This window comes from Xyrauchen texanus, chromosome 21, assembly GCF_025860055.1.
Source record: "Xyrauchen texanus isolate HMW12.3.18 chromosome 21, RBS_HiC_50CHRs, whole genome shotgun sequence".
NCBI classification, from domain to species: domain Eukaryota; kingdom Metazoa; phylum Chordata; class Actinopteri; order Cypriniformes; family Catostomidae; genus Xyrauchen; species Xyrauchen texanus.
Genome location: NC_068296.1, coordinates 28,811,186 through 28,819,173, shown reverse-complemented (window position 1 = coordinate 28,819,173; position 7,988 = coordinate 28,811,186). Strand labels below are relative to the sequence as shown.

General features: G+C 35.7%; 1 protein-coding gene across 1 annotated transcript in view; it reads left to right on the top strand.

Moving 5' to 3' along the window:
- tbxas1 (thromboxane A synthase 1 (platelet)) overlaps positions 1–7,988 on the top strand; it is a 111,937-nt gene that overhangs the window by 71,694 nt on the left and 32,255 nt on the right. The window contains 3 exon segments of the mRNA XM_052152531.1: positions 1,715–1,831; positions 5,153–5,258; positions 7,214–7,472. The gene's annotated coding sequence lies outside the window, so the exon portion shown is untranslated.

Below are 7,988 nucleotides of genomic sequence, written 5' to 3'. Positions count from 1 at the left end.
GTGGTTTTTGATTCCTTTAATCTTTTAAATATACAGTATTGTACACTGTAGTGGGTGAAATGTCCAAAATAACTTCCAATATGTCAAAGTACTGGATTATTTAGCAAATTGACAAGTCTTGAATGATCCTTTCTCTTGAAGGACTAGGGTGTTTTTGGATGCTCCTTATATACTATGACACAATTGCCTCTCCTGTTTAATATCTCCTGTTTCACATTGTCTTGTTATTTTAACTTGTCAAATTGTTATTAGTCTTAAATTGCCCCTCTCAACTTTTTTGGAGCGTGTTGCAATCATCTGATTTAAAATTACTGTACATTTTCAAAAACAATGAATTTCATATCATATAATGTTTAGTTGTAGTGCTTTCAATATAGCAAAGGGTGAATATAATGTACAAATCACTCTTTTTTGTTTTTAGTAGCATTTTTCATACTGTCCCAACTTTTTCAGAATTGGGGTTTTATGTCAATGTTGACATCTTTATAGCTAGGTACCTGAATGATAAGGCATCTTATTTAATGCTGCTTACATTTAAAATGAACTCTATTGCTATCTTGAGTGCTTGAGATTCTTGCAGCCACAGTAACGCAAAAAGATTGTAGAATGGAGCTGCACACTTGCTTGCATTGGACAAGCATTCACGTCTGTGTTTTGCGTACTTTTGATGTGTGTACAATATTTCTGGCATCATTAAATTCCTGTTTGATGTCATCGCATAGCTCAGCATTTATGATCACACATGCTATTTATATCTTAAAATCCAATAAATCAATTTGATGTATTACATTCTTTTTCCACAGTCAATGGGATTTTATGTAGGTATGTATGTGTAAGTATGAATCAGTAGTGAAAGCACACACTATTTGAACGGTAAAGCATTGTCGCAAGGCTCCAGAGCTTTGAACTCTGCCAGACCAGAGAGGTGAAAAACTAGTGATCACATGACTTATGTATCAAAGCAGAGTCAAAGGTCATTAGATGGCCTTGCTACTAGAGCAAAGCCTGCTGGGTGATGCTCAAAAGAAACGATTATGGCAGATCAATATGAAATCCATGTGCGCAAATGGGGCTTATCAGCTACCTCTTGACCTGTGTGTCTTTGTGTGCATGGATGGGTGCATACCTCTTTACACAAGCAAATTTACAAGCCAAACACCATGTCTAACTGACAGTGGGAGAGAACCCATAAACTAGATTGCCATGGCACAAAAAAAAAACTAAAACAAATTGGATGTGTTGGCTGCTGTTAGCACAAATAAACAAATATCTACAAATGCAAACCCTAATCATCAAAGTCAACCCAACATCCTAACAGAATATGCCTGGTCAGCGAAGTGTGCAATACAATGAACCCAAAACTATTGTTCAAGTAACATTGCTAAGATGGATCCATTCTTTCTTTTAACACTTTCAAACTCTTTCAGTCTGAGAAAAGTCTTTATACTTTCCAATGGCTTGTCTTTTAGGCCTGAAATATACTCTACTCAAGTATTTAAAATACAGACACAAATGCTACAGATGTATACTTAGCATCAAATATGATCTAATTGGCTATGATCCTGTGATATCGAACAACAATTTTACATTCAGTGTGGACATGCATATTGTCTGTCACTGAAACAAGTCGAATTCTACCTGGGTCAAATAAATTGTTAAGCTTATCTGGTTAATTTTGCCCTTTTGAAAACCATCATATGTGTCCTCTATGCAGACACTTAGGGCCGGCACTAAACCCATGAGCGAGAGTCTGATCATGTTAAAGGATGAGCTCTGGAAACGCATCAGCAGCGTCCTCACACTGTCTTTCAGTGCGGCCAAGATGACAGAGGTGAGTTTTCCTTTCTTGTAATCTAATTGTGTGCACAAATTATGAAGCTTTTCTGAGAAGCAGTTGTTTTTAATGTAATCACGTTACGCCCTTGAGTTGATAAATCAAGTGTAGCACTTTTAAATCCAGCTGGAACAAAAACTTGGATCCTTAGAGGTTCTCGATTTTCTAGCCATTAAAAATGGTTTTAAAAAGTTAGTCTCAAGGATGAAAATCTCCCGACCCTTTTTTTCTCACAAGCAAACGCACATGCTTATTTTTCCATAATGGTGGGGACTTTCCATTGACTTCAGGTGCTTTTATGCTGAGCTAATTATATTTTCTTTCTCCTAACTTTACCCCTAAACCAAATCCTCAAAAACCATTTTCCATTTATTGATTTTTATTAAGACATTAACTAGTATGTTTATGAGACAGTTACCCCAACCTTACACTAACTCTAAACACACTACTCATACAATCAGTGTTAGGTGATAAGACTCAAGCCCTTTAAAACCCAGTAGGTATAGCTTCAGGCTGGATATCTCCAAATTATCTTCAAAAGAGGGTGGAGTTACTCCAGAAAGGGGCGGGTTAAGGAAAGGGTTAATTACGGGCTCACTATATGTTTGCTGGTGGTTTGGAGCTCTTGCTCCCTGGAGATTTTTTTCTCTCCTTAAAACACTGTATGGCTAGGAGAGGGCAGTAAATATGTGCTGTAGTCAGACAAACAGACAGACGAAAGACAGATGAGGTCGTAATGTCTGCAGCAGACCCTGAGAAATGAGTGCAACCTATCACTCTTGGGGAGTAGAGAAGCACAGTCAACTCTCTTCATAGGACAAAGATAAACAGACAGAGATGAATCTGTCTGATGAAACTGTATGATTGGCCAGACTGGGGAGTTGTGATTGGCTGAGACATGTGACTGCTGAGTTGTGATTGGGTGGTCTTTGATGACAACAGTTAATTGCTGTTTGTCTTCTTGGGTAATGTGTTTTGAAGTACCGTTCATCAGCTCTTACATGACAGAGCAGGATCGATTCTCCTGTGTCTCATGTGTCTCATGTGTCTCATGTGACGGCTTTTCATGTACCACTGAATGATCGAATAGGATTAAATAAATCTCAGATTAAACGAGTCCTGTTGAATCCTATTATGTTGTCAATGTTGATTTCTTAATTGAAAATATATTTTAGTCTTGGGCATAAACTTTTCTTGGAAGCTGCCCTATGTGAGTTTGTGTCCTCTTTTAGGATTGCCAAGAATAGCAGATGATTTAATCTCCTAAGAAAGAGAGAATCGGCTTTTGGAATATATGTAGTAAAAAATATTGACAATTTTTTTGAATATTGTAATGCAGCATGTCTTCCAAAACACTGCTGAAATTAAAAGTCTTTGGTATTCACATGTATTTCTACAGAGCCCCTTAAAGGACAGGGCAGGAATATTTTTCTGAAATAGTTATGTGTGCTGTGACGGTACTGAAATATAAACATCCTATTCCTTTAAAAATAATAACTCAGTTCCATCCCTTTAAAATAGTGCTACATTAACATCACTGACACTGACATTACATACATACTTTCCACATAGTGCAAGTGTAAATGACATGTTTGGAGTAGAAAGTGCCAATGTGATGTAACACATTTTTTTATTTATCTCTCCTCTCATTTTATTTTTATAATTGTTCTTATTCCTCCTTCCTGTTGTTACAGACAGGTGTGAGTTTTGAATGAATCTGCTGAGTATTGCTATAGCAGTGGACTCCAAGTGCAGACTTATGAACTGACCACTTGTATTGAGTTTTGATTATTATGTATTATGACTTATCTTTGTTCAATACAACACAATTACAAGTGCAACCCTGATGGTGAAATGTGTTTATTTATTACAAAATGATTTGTTGATTCTGTGAAACGTTTTTGTTAATAGTAAGCAATAGACCATTTAAAGAATTGTGTTTGATGAATACTATCAATATTATATGACATAAACAATATATGATAATAATCGTATTTAGTATCTGATTTTTTCTTTCCTTTTTTGTAACTGGTGGTTTTTTTTCGTTGAGTTATCTGTGGTAAAACTGTTTATTATATTGGCAGACCTAACCTATCTGCCTGGCGCCCGAAATAAGTTTCGAGATTTAAGTTTGAGTTGCATTCTGGGAGGCTGCCACTGTGACAGTGCATTTTTATTACCATAGTTTTCATTTTCCTACATTATTATTATGGTTTTACTATGAGTATCAAGATTCAAATATGGTTACTATTGTAAAACCATGGTAAATGTATTGCATTGGAATGGAAAACTATTTAGAGGTAACACAAACTATTGCGAGGGAACACAAAACTATTTTAGAGAAAGTAATAATAATACAATTAAAAAATCCCACCCTGTCCTATAAGGGGTTTCGTATATTTCTTTGCTTGAGTGAACCAAAACAAAAAAGCTTTTTAAATACAGAATAATCATTCAAATGAATGAATTACATAAATGTAATAACTTATTTAATAGATCATTACGAACAGAAATCAAAACAAAAGAAATGCATTCAGTACTGGTAAAAACTTTGGACACCCATATTTATTCTTTATTATAAAAATGTTCTACATTTTAGAATAATAGTAAAGTCATCAAAATTATTAAATAACACAAATGGAAATATGGGAATTATGCAGTTACCAAAAAAGTTTTTGCTTTCTTATATTTTAGCTTCTTCAAATTTGCCAGACTTTGCCTGGACTACAGCTGGTTCAAATCAAAACACAGTCGCTTGCATGCTTTTTAATAAACATTGTTGAAGGAGTTCCCATGTATGCTGCTGGGCACTTGTTCACTGCCTTATGTGTGCTGAAAAAAGCACATTCATTACACCAAATATCCATAACACTTGAGTGACATTCACCCAAGCTAAATTTGGCATGGTGTGACATCGTGCACTAGCAATCCACACACATCAATTCTGTTGCACTATTACAAATATGTAAACTTCTAATGAGCTCGTAAACATCTTTACAGTGCATGCTAATCCAAGCCTCTAAGCTGCTTCTGAAAGCATTTCCATTAGCTTAATTACAGTAAACAGAACTGTTGTGTTTGCATTTTTAAACCACAGTAAAGCCTGACGCTTTTCAAACAAGCAATACATTCCACTGTTAAATATTAGCTACTACTGGCCGAGGCATTTATGTGAAATCAAATAGGGATCAGAATTCAGCTTGCCTGAATATTTAATGTATAATCAAGCCCCAGGTTGTGTGTGTGTGTGTGTGATGTGTATAAATGTACATGCAAATGTGTAGGCATTCACTTGCTGCCTGTATTGATTTTTATTAGCTGTGGTGTAGTGGCAGAAAGAGACAGAGGACACCACTCCTGTCGCTCTCCATCAGACTCTTCAGTCGTCCTCATCTGTCTGCCTACATGCAGTCAATATGCATCAGTATGTAATATGCACACACGCACGCACACGCACACACACACACCTTATTCTACTACAAAGTAAGGCCTCAGAGGAATTGAATTTGTTTCAGTAAAACTTAGATATCAATTGACCCACTGGTGAATACAGAATGTTGAGCATTGTTTTGTGAAGCTTTAGCTTATACTGTGTATTTTAGCAATTTAGTTACATTTGTGGGTCTTCCAGAAACAGAACCCTTTGTGGTCTAAAATGGTGGTTCTCAACCAGGGGGCCGGGACCCACTAGGGGGCCTCAGCACACTTCCAAGGGGGCCTCAAGTTGACTTAAATTAATATATCATTTAAAATAATAAATATTAATATAATTAAATAAAAATACTAAAAAAAAATTTGTTTAAGATGTATGCCTACAAATTATCAGACTCTATCTGAAACTTCTAGAAAAAAAAATCCATGATGAATTATTTTAATCAGACACATCAAGTTCGAGTGAGGACACTGGCTATTGGAGGTATACTGAAGGATATTGTCTTGGGCAGTGGGGGGCCTTGGAGTCAACAAGGTTGAGAAGCACTGATCTAAAATACAAGTTGATCTGGAAATCAAGATGGGGCATTTTTTTTTATGAGGGCATACTGTAAATGTATCAAGACTCATAGCCAGATAAAGAGAGTTTATATTTAAAGTGATAGTTTTTATATAAATGTTCTTGTTATTACAAGTAATATTGGTAACACTTTAGAATGACTCATGAATAAAATAAACTGATACATACACAGATAAATGCATAATCTGTTATATAAAGCATTTTATAATATGATAATGTGCAATAGGCTAATGTTAATGTTATACTATAAATAACTATTAAGTATCGGTTACTGGTACAACTAACCACAGAGTTAAGAGCATACAGCAAAGGCCATCAAAATCTAGCACTGGTGAAGTAAATATTTTCACAAAGTTTTGTAAAAGTTGTGTTCAAATGTATAATCATATTCACTTATAACTAATTAATTTATATGTAATCACGACTCTCACATCTATTTTTCACTGTAAATGCTGGAAATGTCCCACCTCCTTCCTGAAACAGAAAATATGACTGGTTGGTAAAAATGTATTGGTTGTTTAGTCAAGTCAGTCACGAGGTGTGACTTCAGGTCAACACTTAGAGAGAACCTCTGTGTACTTAGTCAAATAAAAAATCCACAATTCACTAAAAGTACTACAGCATCGCAGTACTTTTAGTGGGGCAGTCACAAAACTTTGAGCATGAGGAATTATTTCAGCCAGCACAACGGACTGAATATAATGACATTTTGAGAAATATTATATTACAAATAGTGAATAATATTACATTTTAAATGATAAAAGATAATATAATATAAAATAACAATACAAAATTATTACAAAAAAAAGAGGTCAGTGTGTGACGTTTCTATCTTCTGTTGGTCACACTTCTACTAACCATCTATATTCTCAGGTCAGAGTTCACCAAACTTGAACTTTCATCCACAATGAAAAGCTATATTTCTTCGCATGAGCTTGCGTTTCCGGTCGCCCATGTTCGGATGCATTTGAATGGTAGTGAATGGAGCGTGAAATGTATTGTGATCGGGGCCTCAATAGTTAAAAAAAAATAAAATAAAAATTTATAGACCAAAAGCCAGTTTGTTGCTATGGCAACCTTTGACACTAATCATTACTCATTTTAGGTGGGCATATACAAAATCCTTAGAAAAACAGGTGGGAAAAGCTTGGACCAGCATGGAAATTTGTGGTAGTGGAAGCCTTTTTAACAGGGTACCTAAACTTTGAAGTTGATCTACATTTGGTGAAGTAATTGAAAACTGAAATGATTTGACTGGCTTCTCAGCAACAGTAGCCTTGTCAGAACACCCTTTATATTGCTTGTTTTCTTTTTTATTCTCCTGTTCTATCATACATCTCTTTCTCTGGCTCTCTCCTCTTGAGCAGACAGGATCAATAGGTCTTATAAGACCTGCTGGCTTATCACGGCTGCAGTCATGGGTGTCAGAGAGGAGAGTCAGAGCCCTGAACATAGAGTGTGGGCAGCCTCTCATCTGACTGAGATAGAAAGGAAGAGAAAAAGCGATGGCAGGTGTGAAAGAGGGCAGTTCCAAGAATCTTGTGCCTAGAGGTGCTTAAGCTGTCTTCAGCCCTTTGTGTCATCTCTGGTCCTCTCCTCCCAAATGAATGGACCAAACAAGCACAGGTGGAGAAGTGTAGTCTTTCAGTGTTTTCTAAAGTAATAAACATTGAATAGAAAAGGAAAATATTTGTGTCATTATGAAAAATTCCTAGTTGCTTGGAACATGACACTAATAGCTGTGGCTAGATATTGTTTATTTCTGTTATTATTTATGCACACATTAACACAATTCATACAGCAGAGTAAAGGGAACTCTTTGAGTTTAAAGACTCTCAAGAACTACTTATCTTGTGTCTCCCTCTAGTGGACAAAAATGGTAATACATACAGCATCTGTCCTTCACTGCTGAATTACCTGATCATTTTAAAGTGTTGTTTACTGCACCTCTTTTAAACCTGTTTTGTTCAAGTAATATGACAACATTTATTATTTAAAGTATTACTGCATTGCCGAATTGACCATCATGTTTACCACCATGTACTGTTTTTTTTTTTTTTGCATGTACCATGGTTGTACTATTCTTTTGCTTACGTAATAATGGCAGTGTGGGATAGTTTTAAGTCTGTGAACAGTAAAGCA